Source organism: Bos mutus, chromosome 13, assembly GCF_027580195.1.
Source record: "Bos mutus isolate GX-2022 chromosome 13, NWIPB_WYAK_1.1, whole genome shotgun sequence".
Taxonomy (NCBI): Eukaryota; Metazoa; Chordata; class Mammalia; order Artiodactyla; family Bovidae; genus Bos; species Bos mutus.
Window position 1 is genome coordinate 31,795,114 of NC_091629.1, and position 18,629 is coordinate 31,813,742.

The window sequence follows — 18,629 nt, forward strand, 5'->3', positions numbered from 1 at the left end:
AAGACTCACCTTCAGGGGCTAAATAGGCAAAGTCATTTGTAAAGGTGAAAACGCAGGTACAGACAACTGGCAGAGAGAAGTCTCAGTCCAACAGCATCCAAACGCAAAAAATGTAAAAATTAAAATGTTCCAACCACCACTGCCTCTAGCCTCTGGCTTCAAAGAGGAACAAACTGGGAAAGGAAGGTCACATGGCAATTCATGACAGCTCATACCAGACTGTCTCAGGACTCCCAGCCATGTCCTCACACTGTCCAGCCTTCTCTGAACATGGACGTCCAAATATTAGCTGGGTTAGCATCTTCCCTCTCCTCTGTTACAGCACCGCAAGACTAAAAGTAGAGCGACTCCTAATGCCTCAGACCCAGAAATCCCCTATGGGTGACTTGCTTCCACCTGCAGTTGCCCTCATTTACCCTTTGCACTGACAATCAAGAATTTTAAGTCATGTTTAAAACCCCCAGCCTGCAGGCCGAATTCCTGTCAGCTACCCATCAAAGGGACATCTAGAGTCAAAGGAAGGAGAAAATTCTGCGCCCATAAACTAGTCATACTCGAAAATGTCAATTTCTTTTAACAAGAAGGTGGCAACAGGGGGACCCCGACCCCCAAGAGTCTTGTCAGAAAGAACGGCCCTGGGGACTGGGCAGGAGCTCCTAAAATTACTTGGCGCAGCCACTGTAGGAGAGAAAGAAAGCAAAAATATAAAGGGCACCCCCCCCCCGCCGCCTCTGCCGTCCCTCTTGATGGCCCTGCATTCCTGGGGGCACAGAGATGCCCGCGCGCACCGCCTGCGGAGGGCCGACCGGAGAGCGATCGCAGGCTGCGCGGGCCGAGGGCCGGGGAGACCCCACTAGCCTGCCCGCCGCGCGGCCTGAGGGCCCGAGCGCCCCGCGGCTCCGGCCACGAGCAGAGGTGAGCGCTCAGGGGCCCGGCGGGGGCTGGGGGTCGCCAGGCATCCCTGGGTCCCGCGGCCAGGATGACCTGCCGGTGCAGGGACCCGGCAGATGGGCCCGGGTATGGGGGCGCAGGCCGCACCGCGGGGCCACTGACAGCGCGCGGGGGCCGTGCCTGGTTGGCCTCGTGGGCGCCGCAGGCCCCTCGCTGCCGGGCCTGGCAAGTGCGGCCCGCGGGCCAGGTAGGGGGCGCGGCGGCCGGGCTCTCACCTGGCTGCAGCTCGCCGGGCTCCAGTCCTGCCGGCTGCGCCTCCGCTCCGCAGTACCAGCCGTTGCCTCTGGCTCCCGCGACTGCCGCCTGCAAAATGGCGCCGCGGAGGGGCGGGCCGGGGGCGGGGAGCCGTGGAGCCGCCCGCCCCCGCGCGGACCTGGACCCACCTCTCTCTCCGCGCCCGACCCCCGCCCTCTTGTCTCCCCCGCGGGAGGGGCTCCCCGCCCGTCCGCAAAGCCAAGCCAGCCGTCAGGCCCCCCATATGCCCTCCCCTAATCGTCCTCTCTGCCCCGCCGCTCTCCTTTTATTTCCCACCGCCCCTCGCGTGGGAAGCGCGCCCCTTCTCGTGCCTTCCAGTCTCATCGCTCTTGCGGACCCACTTGGACTATAGAGCGCTTGCCTGGAGTCTCGCCCTCCTCGTATCCCCTTTTTACCGAGCCTGACACCGAGCGAGCCCTGTCGTCTCTCAGAGAAGGTAATAAAGCAATCTGCGGCGCCTTGGGCTCAGTGGATTGGATGTCTTAAGGCACTTTCACTGTTTCTCCAGTTAGGCTGTCAGGGTTTTTTTTTTTTGAACTTGGGAAGAGGTCCTCGTTACATTGTGCAGAACGAGGCTTCTCAGACTCCCCTGAAGGTCGTGTTTAGTTGCGGCTTCTGATTCAGTGCGTTGGGATGCAGCCTGAGAGTCTACATTTCTATTAAAAAAAAAAAAAAAAAAGCGATGTCGCTGGATAAGGGTGGCTTAGCGGAAAGGCCGCAAATAAATCCGTGGCCGTCAGTCTTTAGCGCACCGCAGCCTCACCTTGACCATATCAAGATGGCTGGGTCCCACCCCTAGGGCTTTTGAGACCAGAGGTGTGGAGTGAGGCTCCTGATTTTTCGTTTCTGACAAGTTCCCCGTGATGATCATGCTGTTCTCTGGGGTTCACACTTTGCGAGCCACTGCTGAAGACTATCTGAACTCAAGCCCAAACAAACAAAAACCTAATAATTAATACTCTCATAGCACCTTCCATCTTGAAGTTTGTCTAGTTGTTGTTACAACTGAGTAATAACTGATTAGTGCCCCCAAACAACTCTAGAGAGCTAAAGAACAGTGGACGGTGTCTGATCTTACATTAGGAGGAGATTTTATCATCGAATTTCTGCCTGTTTTACACAGTTTGGAGGCCTCGGTGTTATGGATATCACAGATGTCAATGATGGAGGGTGGTGACCAGCAACTGTGGGAATTTCATAAAATAGATGTGGTCTGAGCCTTTGGAGAAGGAAATGGCAACCCACTCCAGTGTTCTTGCCTGGAGAATCCCAGGGAAGGCGGAGCCTGGTGGGCTGCCGGCTATGGGGTCACACAGAGTCCGACACGACTGAAGCAACTTAGCAGCAGCAGCAGAGCCTTTGAGAATCAATGTCATCCTATTTACTTCTCTAATAACTTGTGTTTTTAAAATACAAGAGTTGGCTTGTAAAATTCAGTACACCCTGGAAGGCCAGGTGTTTTGATCCACACTGAAGATGGAGAAAATGAGACAAAAATTCTGTGACCAGTACCTGAAGAAAAGTTCACACTGCCTGTCCGTTTTAACATCTACACCATCCTCCTATACCAGAGAGAGCCTTTTCCAGCCAATCTGTTATGGGGGGCTGTGGAATGTGGACAGGAGGTACTACTGTTTTGTTCAGCCAGGGATGAGAGATCTCTAATAGAGAAAGGGAGCTAACTATTGCATCCTCAGTATCTCCCTCTCCTTCCCTAGACATGTACAGGTTTTTCCTATTCTGAAAAACTTGCGCTATCCTGGCCTCTCCCACCCTCCTACCTTTCTTCCTTTCCTGTCCTTCTCCTCACTCCTCAGGTACTGTCACCCTTTGCTTTTCCTAATGACAAAGTTACCAGTGACCTTCTAGTTGCCAAATCCAACTACCTGTATACAGACCTTTTCTTCCTTGATGCCTCTGTAACATTCCATTGATTTCTCCCTCCTTCTCAAAACTCTTTTCTAGCAATAATACCACTGGGTCTTACTTATCATTCTACACCCATTGCCTCTCAGTGAATTACTCATGCCTCTAGAAATGTTAGTTTTCCTTAGTATCTCCTTTCTCTCCATCTTTTCCCCTGCCCTGTCCTTCTCTGAAAGTCAGCCATCTCCTTATGATTCCTAAATCTCTCTCCAGACCAGACAGACATCTTCCTGAACTTCTAGGCACACATTTCCAATTGTCTTCCAGATAACCTCTCCTGGATACTATCTAGGAATTTTAAATATGGCATCTCCACAAAATTTTTATTGATGAAATTCAAAATACAATAATCATCGATATAATATTTTTGTAATTCAGGGCACTAATGAGAATAGAATTGGCAGTGGAAGGGGAGATTTTGCTTAATTGGGATCCAATTAATTAGTTGGAGTCCTACCATTAAATTGATTGCAAATGTGTTCATCTGTAAAATCATTCTTAGCTGAGACCAGAACAGCACATGCATTGTAGTTTGCTGACCCCTGAGAAAGTGCTTGGAGAGGAGGGCAAAAGCTTCCTCCCTACACCATCTCTTGGTGTCAGGGGAACTGATGCTTTCTAAATCAGTCCCATACTGAGACATACCTAGGCATGGCACAGCATGGGAGGGCCCAAGACCTACCTGAAACCGTATCTTTTTTTTTTTTGCATGTTCAATGATGTACATTGCATCATTTTTTAAAATGAAAGAAAGAAAGAATAAAAGGGAAAGAAAGACCCAATGTCCATTAACTGGGGAATGGCTCTATAAACTGTGGTATAGCATTGTATGGAGTATCATGTAGCCCTCTCCCCAATCCCACCTCCTTACTTCCCTTTTTTTTAATTGAGATATAATTCACATACTATAATATTCACCTTTTTAAAGTACATAATTCAATAGTTTTAATTTGTTCACAAAGCTGTACAACCATCACCACTATCTAATTTTAGAACATTTCCATCACCCCAAAATGAAACATCATACCTATTAGCAGTCATTCACTCTTCCTTGCCTCCTGCCAGCCCCTGGCAACCACTAATCTACACTCTATTTCTATGTATTTGCCTAATCTGGATATTTAATATAAATAGAATGATATGACATGTTATCTTTTGTGACTGGCATCTTTCACTTAACAGAATGTTTTCAGGGTTAAAACATATTGTAGCATGTCCGTATTTCATTCCTTGTTTTATTGTGGTAAAATAAACACAACATAAAATTTACCATTTTAGTCATTTTTAAATGTACAATTCAGTTGCATTAAGTGCACTTATGTTGTTTTGTAACCATCACCACTATCCATCTCCAGAACTTTTTTATCATCCCATACTGAAATTCTGTACCCATTAAACAATAACTTCCCATGCCCCCAGGTAACTACTATTCTATTTACTGTCTCTGAATTTTCCTGTTCTAGGTATATCATCTAACAGGACTCATACAATATTTGTCCTTTTGTATCTGACTTCTTTCACTTAGCCTAAGTGAACAATCATCCCAGTTGTAGCACATATCAGAATTCCATTCTTTTTTAAAAAATACTTATTTATTTATTTGGCTGGACTGGGTTAAAGTTCAGCAAGCAAACTCTTACTTGCAGCATGCGGAATCTAGTTCCCTAACTAGGCATCAGACCCAGGCCTTCTGCGTTGGGAGCACAGAAGCTTGGCCACTGGACCACCAGGGAAGTTCTCATTCTTTTTTAAGGTCAGAATGTATTCTATATATAGACGCACCATAAGATGACATCTTCACCACCAGGCTGACACCAAGAGAGACAGCTGTGGGTAGCAGTGTCCTCAAGGTGCAGGCCAGGACTGGGAGTACAGGTGAGAAATCTGCCAGAGAAGTCAACATAAAAAGATAAGAAGCTGAGGCTTCTTCAGCAGGAGGGCTGGGCTTGGTGGAGATGTCCAGGTGGTGAGTGAGCAGGAAAGCGAGAGCTGGCCTGAGGCTTGGAGAGACTTGTGCTTTGCGTTTGATCACTATAGAAAATGACTCAGTCCCTCTCTGAGAGCTGGGACCTCTATTCCCTAAAAAGGAACAAAAATTTAGGCATCGTTGTATCATTTTCCAGCTATCAGATTGGCAAAGATTAATAAGAAGGTTGGTTATGGCAAGGGAATCTGTGGGAGGAAGTCTAAACTGGTCTACCCTTTCCACATCTCTGCCTTGCTAAATGACCCTGGGGAAACCATTTAACCAGGCTACGTGTAGGTGTCCCATTATGCAAACTTAAGATAATTCTGTCTACTCTATCTACCACCTAGTGAATATATGGATTAAATGATATAATTACTGTGAAAATATTTTCTACAAATGTTTTTCATAGCCCTTTACAAATAAAAATTACATATTACTATAAGAGGCCTAATCTAGCTGTAAAACTGAGCCCATAGCTGGTTTTGAGCCATAAAAATGAGCCATACCACACACTCATTCTTTCCCTAGACTATGTTTACATTCTATCTATAATGAATTTCATTCTCTTTGTTTTTGATAAGATCTCCAGTTATATAAGGTCACTTGGAATTTAGGTCCTTTGTGCCCAGATTGTTGACTGCTCCACTTACTCATCTAAGTTAGTATAGCCACGTCATTGGTCACGTGTTACCAGGCAGGCACTGGGCATCACTGACAAAGCTCACCTCACCTGCCGCAGTGAGCCTATACACTGGTAAGTATGGGAGGTCAGGAGAGAAATAATTGTATACCCAATGTCTAGCTGGGCTCCTGGTACCTAGTGGACTTGTATTCTAAGTCATGAAATGGTAACCAGTAAGTAAGTAAAATTTGTGTCTGTGATAAATGCTAAAAAGGGACAATAAAAGGGGCTGACTATAATCCAGGTTGGGGCACCATCTTAGATAAAGTAGTAAAAAAGGCCTAAAGGGACATTGTTGCTGTGACTCAAAGTCAATTATACTCAGTTGGGAAAGACCATTCCAAAAAGAGGAGTAGCAAGTATAAATGTCCTGAAGCAGGAAAAAGCATGTCATGTTTGATAAATTGAAAAGCAGTTGATGTGATTAGGACACAGAGATGAAATGAGATTGGGGAAGAGGTCATGAGAGGCCCAGATGACACAGGGTTTCTAAGTATAATAGGAAATCATTAGAGGGTATGAGCAGGGAAATAATATGATCTCATTTCTGTTTTAAGATGATCACTCTGTTGCTATGTGGTTTGGGATACGTCAAAAGTAAATCAAACACAGAACAGGGAGGAGTTATAGTAGCTCAGATGGAAGAAGGTGGCTTGACCTAAAGTGAGAGCAGTACAAATGAACATAAGGAGGCAAATTCAAAATATCCTTGGAAGATAAAATGACAGGGATTGCTAACAGGCTGTATACGGAGTGCAAAGGAAAGGGAGGTATCAAGGAAGGCTTTTGGGTTTGGAGCTTAGGCAGTCAGATAGGTGAGGAACTACTTCATAGACAGGATGAATGGAGGAGCTTTGGAAAAGTCTTCTATCTGTGACATCTCAAGAGGGAACAATTGGATAGCTATATCCAGATTCACTCTTATGGGCTCAGGGAGGAGGGTTGGGCTGGACTTAAACACTTGGGAGTCATCAGCTCTGTGTAATATTTAAAACCAATGAATCCAATAGGATCATGTAGGAGAGTATACAGATGGAGAGGAGTGAAGTCCCAGAGATGAGCCCAAAGAGTCTTCACCAGCACAGGAGACTGCATAATACCCAATGTTGGTGAAGACATGAGGAAATTAAAACCCTCCCACACTCTTGACAGGAGTTAAATCAGTACAACCTTTCTGGAAACCTTGGCAAGGTATATTTTAAATCTTTAAAAACTGCTTACACTTTAATCTTACAAGTCTATAGAAGTTTCAGTTCAGTTCAGTTCAGTCACTCAGTCATGTCCGACTCTTTGCTACCCCATGAACTGCAGCATGCCAGGCCTCCCTGTCCATCACCAACTCCTGGACTTTACCCAAACTCATATCCATTGAGTCAGTGATGCCATCCAACCATCTCATCCTCTGTTATCCCCTTCTCCTCCTGCCTTCAATCTTTCCCAGCATCAAGGTCTTTTCCAATGAGTCAGCTCTTTGCATCAGGTGGCCAAAATATTGGAGTTTCAACTTCAACATCAGTCCTTCCAATGAACACCCGGGACTGATCTTCTTTAGGATGGACTGGTTGGGTCTCCTTGCAGTCCAAGGGACTCTCAAGAGTCTTCTCCAACACCACAGTTCAAAAGCATCAATTCTTCGGAGCTCACCTTTCTTTATAGTCCAACTCTTACATCCATACATAACTACTGGGAAACCATAGGCTTGACTAGACAGACCTTTGTTGACAAAGTAAGGTCTCTGCTTTTTAATATGATGTCTAGTTTGGTCATAACTTTCCTTCCAGGAATAAGCGTCTTTTAATTTCATGGCTACAATCACCATCTGCAGTGATTTTGGAGCCCCAAAAAATGAAGTCTGACCCTGTTTCCACTGTTTCGCTGTCTATTTGCCATGAAGTGATAGGACCAGATGCCATGATCTTAGTTTTCTGAATGTTGAGTTTTAAGCCAACTTTTTCACTCTCCTCTTTCACTTTCATCAAGAGGCTCTTTAGTTCCTCTTTGCTTTCTGCCATAAGGGTGGTGTCATCTGCATATCTGAGGTTATTGATATTTCTCCCGGCAATCTTGATTCCAGCTTGTGCTTATTCCCAGCCCAGAGTTTCTCATGATGTACTCTGCATTGAAGTTAAATAAGCAGGGTGACAATATACAGCCTTGACATACTCCTTTTCCTATTTGGAACCAGTCTGTCGTTCCATGTCCAGTTCTAACTCTTGCTTCCTGACCTGCATACAGGTTTCTCAAGAGGCAGGTCAAGTGGTCTGCTATTCCCATCTCTTTCAGAATTTTCCACAGTTTATCGTGATCCACACAAAGGCTTTTGGCATAGTCAATAAAGCAGAAATAGATGTTTTTCTGGAACTCTCTTGCTTTTCCTGTGATCCAACAGATGTTGGCAATTTGATCTCTGGTTCCTCTGCCCTTTCTAAAACCAGCATGAACATCTGGAAGTTCATGGTTCATGTATTTCTGAAGCCTGGCTTGGAGAATTTTGAGTATTACTTGACTAGCGTGTGAGGTGAGTGCAATTGTGTGGTAGTTTGAGCATTCTTTGACATTGCCTTTCTTTGGGATTGGAATGAAAACTGACCTTTTCCAGTCCTGTGGTCACTGCTGAGTTTTCCAAATTTCCTGCCATATTGAGTGCAGCACTTTCACAGCATCATCTTTTAGGATTTGAAATAGCTCAACTGGAATTCAATCACCTCCACTAGCTTTGTTCGTAGTGATGCTTCCTAAGGCCCACTTGACCTCACATTCCAGGATGTCTGGCTCTAGTTGAGTGATCACACCATTGTGATTATCTGGGTCATAAAGATCTTTTTTGTATAGTTCTTGTGTGTATTCTTGTGACCTCTTCTTAATATCTTCCGCTTCTGTTAGGTCCATACCATTTCTGTCCTTTATTGAGCCCATCTTTGCATTAAATGCTCCCTTGGTATCTCTAATTTTCTTGAAGAGATCTCTAGTCTTTATCTTTCTGTTGTTTTCCTCTACATCTTTGCATTCTAGGCATAGGAACCTAGAATGTCGGTCCATGAATCAAGGAAAATTGAAGTGGTCAAACATGAGATGGCAAGAGTGAACATCGACATTCTAGGAATCAGTGAACTAAGATGGACTGGAATGGGTGAATTTAACTCAGATGATCATTATATCTACTACTGTGGGCAGGAATCCCTTAGAAGAAATGGAGTAGCCATCATGGTCAACAGGAGAGTCTGAAATGCAGTACTTGGATGCAATCTCAAAAACGACAGAATGATCTCTGTTCGTTTCCAAGGCAAACCATTCAATATCATAGTAATCCAAGTCTATGCCCCTACCAGTAACACTGAAGAAGCTGAAGTTGAACAGTTGTATGAAAACCTACAAGACCTTTTAGAACTAATACCCAAAAAAGATGTCCTTTTCTTTATAGGGGACTGGAATGCAAAAGTAGGAAGTCAAGAAACACCTGGAGTAACAGGCAAATTTGGCCTTGGAGTACAGGATGAAACATGGCAAAGGCTAATAGAGTTTTGCCAAGAGAATGCACTGGTCATAGCAAACATCCTCTTCCAACAACACAAGAGAAAACTCTACACATGGACATCACCAGATGGTCGACACTGAAATCAGATTGATTATATTTTTTGCAGCCAAAGATGGAGAAGCTGTATACACTCAGCAAAAACATGAGCTGACTGTGGCTCAGATCATGAACTCCTTATTGCCAAATTCAGACTTAAATTGAAGAAAGTGGGGAAAACCACTAGACCATTCAGGTATGACCTATCAAAGTTTATCCTATGGAAATATTTATGAATGTATGCAAAGGTTTATGGACATGGATGTCTATTGTAGCATAATTTGTAATAATAAAAAAATGGGAAATCTCCTAAACATCTAATAAGAGAGATTTTTAAGTTTTTTCTTTTTCTTTTTGGCCTGAGCTGCACAGCATGCAGGATCTTAGTTCTCTGTCCAAGGATCAAACCCAAGGCCCCTGCAGTGGAGTGGTGGAGTCCTAACCACTGGGCTACCATAGAATTCTCAAGAGGAATTACTAAATACATTTCAACACAAGTGTTATGCAACTATTTTGTTTGATGATGTAGAAAAATATCAAATGATTGGAAACAGTGTTCATGAAACATAAATCAAAAGCAGTTTGAAGTGCATATAAATTAAATTACCTTTGACTGAAAATAACAAAGAATGCTGAATCTTATTTATGCGTAAGGAATAAAGAATGTAAGGGCATAAGGAAAATGTATTTTCTCTGCTAACAAAAGCCCAGAGGTAAGGATGGATTTAGGATTGATTAATAGTTTCATACCACCTTTGAGGACCCAGATTCTTTCCAGGGTGTGGGCAGGGTGTGAAAAAGGTTAGGAAACAGTGACTTAGACCAATGGTTCTCAAAGGGTAATACTTAAACCACCAGTTTCAATTGGGATTTTTTTAAAAAAAAACAAATTCTTGGGTTCCATCCCAGACTTTCTAACTCATAAACTCTGGAGGTACGACCCAGTAATCTATGTTTTAACAAACTCTCCAGGTAATTATAATGTTTGAAAATCATTGGCTTAGACTATTCAGGATTTACTCTTGAATAGGGAATACCTGAAAAATGTGACTGTGGCACATGACTAGGGAGAGGTTGATGGACAGTCATGGTTAATACTGGGATTGGTTTCCCAGCATATTTTCCTGGACAAAGAAGGCTAGAAGCTAAAACTCCCACCCGTCAGAACTTCCACCCCTCAAAATGCTCCTGTGGACCTGTGGATGAAAGCTGAATCATGTGCAGGAGAGGCAGGACTCAGAAAAGACTGGCTGCTGGTGTGAATATGGCACGTGCGTGTGTGCTCAGTTGCTCAATCGTGTCCAAGTCTGCAGTCCTATAGGCTGCATCCCACCAGGCTCCTCTGTCCATGGGATTATCCAGGCAAGAATACTGGAGTAGGTGGCCATTTCTTCCTCCAGGGGTTCTTCCCAACCCAGGCATCAAAACCTGCCTCTCCTGCATCTCCTGTGTTGGCAGGTGGATTCTTTATCACTGAGCCACTTGGGAATGGTGCACAGGGGTTAGGATTCTGGAGGTGGCAGGAGTTTCCTCATCTGCAGTATCCTGACTGTGGCATGGGCAGTAGGGTCGTTGGCATCCCAGTTCTCAGTGCAGTTTGGGAAGTCATTCTGTGACTCCTTTTTTTTTTTATTCTGGTAAAAAAAAACTATCATCTTAACCATTTTTAAGTTCAGCCATGTTGAGTATATTTGCATTGTTGTACAACAAATCACTAGGACCTTTTCCTCTTGCAAAACTGAAACTACCCATTAAACATGAATTCCTCCCTCCCCTAACCCTTGGCAACCAATTTTTGACCTTGTTGCTATGCTTTTTACTACTTTAGAAATTTCATGTTAGTGAACTCATATAGTATTTGTCCTTTTGAAGCTGGCTTATTTCACTTAACACAATGTCCTCAAGGTTCATTGCTGTTATAGCATGTGACAGGTTTTCCTCCTTTTTTAAGGCTGTGTGATATTCCATTCGTCTAGTCAAGGCTATGGTTTTTCCTGTGGTCATGTATGGATGTGAGAGTTGGACTGTGAAGAAGGCTGAGCACCGAAAGAATTGATGCTTTTGAACTGTGGTGTTAGAGAAGACTCTTGAGAGTCCCTTGGACTGCAAGGAGATCCAACCAGTCCATTCTGAAGGAGATCAGCCCTGGGATTTCTTTGGAAGGAATGATTCTAAAGCTGAAACTCCAGTACTTTGGCCACCTCATGCGAAGAGTTGACTCATTGGAAAAGACTCTGATGCTGGGAGGGATTGGGAGCAGGAGGAGAAGGGGACGACAGAGGATGAGATGGATGGATGGCATCACTGACTCGATGGACGTGAGTCTGAGTGAGCTCCGGGAGTTGGTGATGGACAGGGAGGCCTGGCGTGCTGCGATTCATGGGGTTGCAAAGAGTCGGACACGACTGGGTGACTGATCTGATCTAATCTGATATTCCATTGTATGTATGTGTGTTGGTGTGCTAGTCGTTCAGTCGTGTCTGACTCTTTGCAATTCCATGGACTGTAGCCTACCAGGCTCCTCTATCCATGTGATTTCCCAGGCAAGAATACTGCAGTGGGTTACCATTTCCTTCTCCAGGAGATCTTCCTGACCCAGGGATCAAACCCTGGTCTCCTATATTGCAGGAAGATTATTTCTCTGTATCATAAACACAAACAAGATATACCACATTATCTTGTTTGTTTGTGTTTTTTTGACCATGCCATGTGGTATGTGGGATCTTAGCTCCCTCACCAGGAATTGAACTCATGCCTCTTGCATTGGAAGCACCAAGTCTTAACCACTGGACCACCAGGTAAATCTCATTTTCTTGATCCATTTCTCTGTCAATGGCATTAAGATTATTTCCATCTTTGGCTGTTGTAAGTAGTACTGCAATAAACATGGGTATGCAAACATCTCTTTAAGATCCCGCCTTGAATTCTTTTGGACATATACACCCACAAGTGGTATTGCTGGATCATATGGTAATTCTGTTTTTATTTTTTTTGAAGAACCTCCATACTATAGTGGATTCACCATTCTGACTTTTTCTTAAAGGGCCAAGTGGTAAATATTTTAAGCTTTGTGTATTATATATGGTCTCTGTCACAACTACTCAACTCTGCATTGTAGTGTGAAAGCAACTATAGACAATATGTAGACAAAAGAGTGTTACTATGTTTTAATAAAACTCTATTTGTAAAAATAGGCAGTAAGTCTGCTGGCCATAGTTTACCCACCTCTAACATAGATCATGTTTCTTCAGCCCTGCCAATGATTCTGTGAACAACATACTTTCTGCTAGAGAAGATTATGTTGTCTGCTGCTAAGAATCCCAAAAAATAAAACATTAATGAGTTGGTGCTGTGTTAACAATAAAGAAAAAGGAAATGGCAGTTGAGTGAGCAACCAGTATAATTTCCTATAAAAGATAGTGTGTACAATTGAAAAAGAGAGACAGAGAAATACAAAATGAAAGAGAAGAATGGAAGGGGATCATGATAACCGACCTCCCGAAAGGCCCCCAATGATCCTTTCCTTCTATTATTCATACACTTGTGAATGGTTTTTGGGTAGGTGAATGATTTACAGGGTAGTTCCCTCCCACAATGAACAAAGCTGACCTGTGTAATCAAAGAAGTTTGGAAAAAGAACAATGTGTGACTTCTAAGGCTATGAACACCTTGTGTCTTTTATCTTGTTTTCTCTTGGATCCCTTGCTTTAGGGGAAGCTAGCAGTCATGCCGTGAGGATACTCAAGCAGCTCTTGCGAGAGGTTCATGTGACAAAAATCTGAGGCCCCCTGCCAAAGGCCTTGTGAGCATGTCATCTTGGAAGAGGATTTTTCAGTCCCAGTCAGACCTTCAACTGACTGCAGACCCAGTTAATGTCTTAAAACTGCAACCTCCCAGGACCCTAAGCCTGAACCCCAGCTAGGCTGTTCCTGAATTCCTGACCACAGAAGTTATATAATAAATGTTTAGTTTTGTTTTAGGCCTCTACATCTGGGGATAATTTATTGTACAACAATAGATAACTAACAGGAATACAATAAGATATCAGTTATGAGTAGTAATTATCCATGAGTTGGTCGGATTACAAGTGACTCAATTTCTTTGTTGTACTTGAAGTTCTGAAGTTTATGCAATGAACATATACTAGAATCTTCATATTACCTTTCTCTCTCTAGTCGATTCTTCCCACCTGCTTTTCCACAGTACTCAGGTTAGTCTCCTGTACAATGCCATGTGTCTCTTGGCTGGCCAAGAAACCATGATGTCTCACCTAGTAGTCAAATTCTGTCTTCTCCAGGTGATCCACAAGGCTAATACTACATAGTTCATTCATAGAGGTCAAGTGCTACAAAACTAAAAACAGAAACCAGGAGAAATTCCTGAGAGCCTTGTAAGATCCAATGTCTTCGATCAGATTTTCCAGAACCAGACAAAGGTTTGTTTGCAGGTGATTTATGAAGGAAAGGCTGCCAGGAGAAATTGCTAAGACAGTGGGGAATGCAAAATGAGGAGAACAGAAGCTAAGAGAGAAGTGATTTTAGGTAAGGTCTCAGCCTCATCCTGATCTCATAGGGGAGTTCTGGAGAAGAAGTTATATCTCAATAAGGGAGCTGGGTGCTCGTACCCAGTACTTGACAGTCAAGACATAAGCTCCTGTCCTCTCTGTGCTTTTAGGCAGAACAATTCCAGTAGCCCAGTACAGATGTAGGATAGTCCTCTAAATAGATGTAGACCTTTGGAAACAAAAGCACAGAGAAGCCAGGTGTATGACGAACAGCTGTTGTCAGTGGAACCCAGGGGGAGTTGAGCATTTGGGTGGAACACTGAGAGCATCTACTAAGCACCCCTTATAGGCATTTGAGGTGTTTCTTGTGTGGAGGATGGAGAGGTGGACAAAGAAATGGATGGAGAGAAGACTGCTTAGAAGGTGATGAAAAGTCTATATGAGAAGTGATTCATTAATGCTATGGCAATAGGGATAGATATGAAGAGCCAGACTGGAAAAACTCAATTAGCTGAGCTTGGAAGAGTTACTTAACCTATCTGGTCATCACCTGTGAAATGGGTCAATTTTAATAATAGTGAAAAAATAAAATTAGTGGCAATAATGTTTGTTGAGCACTTTACTACAATCAAGATACTGACTGTTCCAAATACTTCACAATTGTTATTTTTAGTGTAACCCTCACAACCACCCCATGAAGTACACGGTTCTTGTCCCCATATGACAAAGATACTGAGGCTCAGAGAGATTAAGGTCCCATGACTAGCACCTTTCTCAAAATATGGTTGAAACAATAAAATGGCAGCCATAAATAATAATTATCATCATTATTTTTATTATTGCTGATATTAGGAGTGACAAGATTTAAAAGACAGCAGATTTGGGGAGAAAGGCTAAAGATGAAAATCATCTAAGAGTCCAATTTGGTGGATGGTTAGATGTTGACTTCACAGATGACGTGGTGTTATTGGGAACATGGGAGTGTGAATGGAGGGTTGAGAGGCTGGAGACCAGAGGGCAAAAAGGACTTTGTGTCTGACTCTTGTTAAGGTTTGCATGTTTGTGGAACACCAGACTAGGAATGCCTGATGATATTTAGAAACACGAGTCAGGAGCTTGGGAGACAGTTTAGGGCTGGAGATAAAGACTTGGCCATTTATGGAGATTTATTCATCTCCATAAATCTACCCAGAGGATATTAGGGGGCCACAGAGCAGCAGGGACACCTCATCCTGGAGAGACAGAAGAAGGGAGAGTCAGCCAAGACCTGACTTGGTCTTACGGGACTCAAAATTTTCTGATTTTTGTTTCTGTGAAAAGGAAACTTTTCCCTGAAGTTTTTTTTTTTTTTTTTTAACAGGTTTTATTTATCCATTAAAAAATTTTTTGGTCACACCCTCCAGCATATGGGATCTTAGTTCCCCAGTTCCCCCATCAGGGATCAAACCCATACTCTCTGCATTAGAAGACCATATCACTGGGCCACCAGGGAAGTCCTCCCCTGAGTTTCAATATCTCTCATCAGCCCCCATTTCCATCATCACCAGTCCGTTTCCAATTTCACTGAGTTTTTCTCATTCTCACCAACCTTGGATTTCCCCACCATTTGCCACCCCTCAGCTTCCTCTAGGCTCTTTCTCAAAATCACCTATTTCTTCTTTGATTCAACAAAGGTGATATCAATAATAGCCCCAGCTTAATAATAAGCTACTATTTACTGATGCCATAAATACCTGTAGAAGACTTACTGTGGGTAGGGTACTGCACTCTGATTCAAATAGAGCAAGATGAGAGTGAGTAGAGATGAATCCATGTTAATACAACATCCAGGACAGCTTCTCTGAAGAGGCTTCTTGGCCCTGGGACCAAAAAGAGGATTTGTTGTTCAGTCGCTAAGTTGTGTCTGACTCTGTGACTCCATGGACTGCAGCATGCCAGGCTTCCCTGTCCTTCACTATCTCCCAGAGTTTGCTCAAACTCATGTCCATTGAGTCAGTGATGCCATCCAACCATCTCATCCTCTGTTGCCCCCTTCTCCTCTTGCCCTCAGTCTTTCTCAGCATCAGGGTCTTCCAGTGAGTTGCCTTTTTGAATCAGGTGGCCAAAGTATTGGAGCTTCAGCCTCAAATCCTTCATTCATTGGAAGGACTGATGAATCTTGAAATGGGTGGTGGTTATATGGATGTATATAAGGGTAGATAGTCATTCAGATGTCTGCTTAAGATCTTCACATTTTCTCCATGTAAATTATACTACAGGTAAAAATATTAAAGGTTGTTCCTTGACTTTGGCTGGCAGGCAACTTATTCTTGTTTGGTTAAACACCCCAGCATCCCCTATCCCGCCGCCTTCACCCTGTGCTGTACCTTTAGTTATAGTAATACTAAAAGAAGGTGGGTATTCTGCCTTTTGAGCAGGAGTAGTCCTTCCAATGGGTATTCAGTCCTTCCAGTGAATATTCAGGGTTGATTTCCTTTAGGGTTGACTGGTTTGATCTCCTTGTTGTCCAAGGGACTCTCAAGAGTCTTCTCCAGCACCACAATTCAAAAGCATCAATTCTTCGGCACTCAGCCTTCTTTATGGTCCAAATCTCACATCCAGACATGACTATTGGAAAAACTATCCCTTTGACTATACAGACCTTTGTCAGGAAAGGAAAAAGTCAAAACAGTAACAGGTTTTATTTTCTTGGGCTCCAAAATCACAGTGAATTGCCTGAAATTAAAAGATACTTGCTCCTTGGAAGGAAAACTATAACAAACCTAGACAGCGTATTAAAAAGCAGAGATACCACTTTGCAGACAAAATTCTGTATGGTCAAAAGAGCAGGCAGGTGTGCAAAGACCTCAAAAACAAGCTGAAGGAAGCTTGAGGTCAAACAACAAGATTCCTAGACCAGTGCCAGGTGCTTTACATACAATTTTTGTTCTAGCAAGTTCCTTCCTTTCTGAGTCAAAAGTCCCTTTACATCGTGACTCATCTCTTTTCCCTCCTGGTAGGGCACTGCTGAGTAGCTGCCCTGAGCCCCAGCCCCCTCCCCAGGTCAGAGCCAGCCCTAATCCTGCTCAAAAGGCAGAATACCCATCTTTTAGTATTACTACAACTAAAGGTACAGCACAGGGTGAAGGGGACAGAAGCGGGGCGTGGGGGGGGGGGGGTGGGGATGGGGGTGCCGGGTGTTTAACCAAACAAGAATAAGTTGCCTGCCAGCCAAAGTCAAGGAATAACCTTTAATATTTTTACCTGTGGTATAATTTACATGGAGAAAATGTGAAGATCTTAAGTAGACATCTGGGTGACTATCTACCCTTATATATACCCACATAATCACCACCCATTTCAAGATTCAGAATGTCTCCATCACTCTAGGAATTCCTCCATGTCACTTCCCAGTTAGTAACCTTCCAAGAGGTAACCATTTTCTGACTTTTTTCATCATCGATTAGGTTTACCACATAAATGAAATAACACAGTGTATATACAATTTTTGTGTCTGGCTTCTTTCACTCAGCATAATGTTTTAGAGGTTTACCTGTATTGTTGCAAGCAGCAATCATTCATTCCTTTTTATTGCTGATAGATGTCCCATTCCATTGTATGAAGATACTGTTAATGGATATTTGGAATTATTTATCTAATTTTTTGGCTTTTATGACTAAGACTGTTATGAATACTCATGTACAAGTGTTTGTTTTTTTATTTTTTTTACAGATAAATGTTTTCCGTTCATGTGGATAAATACCAAGAGTGGAATTACTGGTTATGGGGTTAGAGAGCAATCAGATTTCTAAAGTGATTGCAACATTTTTACACTCCCACCATCAGTGTATGAGATTTTTAGTTGCTTCACACACCCCCAATCCTAGATATTATTAATTTAAAAAATTTTAACCATCTAGTATGCATAAAAAGATACCTTGAAGTAATTTTAACTTATATTTTCTTTTTAAAGATGTATTTTATTTTTATTTATTTATTTATTTAGACCACACCATCAACCATATGGGATCTTAGTTCCCCAATCAGAGATTGAACCTGTGCCCCTGCTTTGAAGCGCAGAGTCTTAACCACTGAACCACCAGGGAAGTCCCTAACTTATATTTTCTCAATTACAGTGAAGATTAATATATTGTCATGTGTTTATTGGTCATTGTAATATGTTCTGTTGTGAAATATTTAAGACTTTTGCCCATTTTTAAAAATTATTTGCCCCTTGTTACTAATTTCTGAGTTCTTCCACAATATCAATGAACCTTGTAAACATGCTTAGTGAAAGAAGCAAGTCACAACAGACCACACACTGTATGATTCCATTTATACAAAATGTCCAAAATAGGCAAAGTCACAAAGACAGAAAGTAGGTCAGTGGTTGCCTAAGGCTGGAGGAATTGGAAGGAAATGGAGAATGGCTGCTAATGGGAGTGATGAAAAGGCTCAGAACTTGATTGTGATCATAATTGCACACACTCTGTAAAATACACTCAATTTTAATTTGCACATTCAATAAAGCTATTTTTTGAATATAAAATGGCCAACGGGTAACTTAAAATATGGAAATTTGTGCTATGTGTGTATAGAAAATTAGTAATTGGTTTTATGGTAATAAACAGCACTTCATCATGGTTTAAAAAAAGAGTTCTTTATACATTCTGGACATTCTGGACACGGAGACTTTCTCAGATACATCTACAAGTACTGCAAGAACTGGCCTCAGGCAAAATTGTGAAACTGAAGGTCACATTAAGATTTTTTTTTTTCCTTCCAACAAAAG

At 42.7% G+C, this 18,629-nt stretch overlaps 1 protein-coding gene and 1 long non-coding RNA gene across 3 annotated transcripts in view; one reads left to right on the forward strand and one right to left on the reverse strand.

Moving 5' to 3' along the window:
* Window positions 1-1,280, reverse strand: part of SLC23A2 (solute carrier family 23 member 2) — a 142,427-nt gene extending 141,147 nt beyond the window's left edge. Inside the window, exon 1 of one of the 2 annotated variants that reach the window (XM_070381241.1) lies at window positions 1,167-1,280. The gene's annotated coding sequence lies outside the window, so the exon portion shown is untranslated. The remainder of the gene's footprint in view (window positions 1-1,166) is intronic. The other variant, XM_070381242.1, reaches the window with a different exon arrangement.
* A 129-nt stretch (window positions 1,281-1,409) lies between these two features.
* Window positions 1,410-12,352, forward strand: LOC138990525 (uncharacterized). The gene is made up of 3 exons (XR_011466666.1): window positions 1,410-1,642; window positions 9,205-9,550; window positions 11,306-12,352. It is a non-coding gene; the product is annotated as an uncharacterized lncRNA (long non-coding RNA).
* The last annotated feature ends 6,277 nt before the right edge of the window (window positions 12,353-18,629 follow it).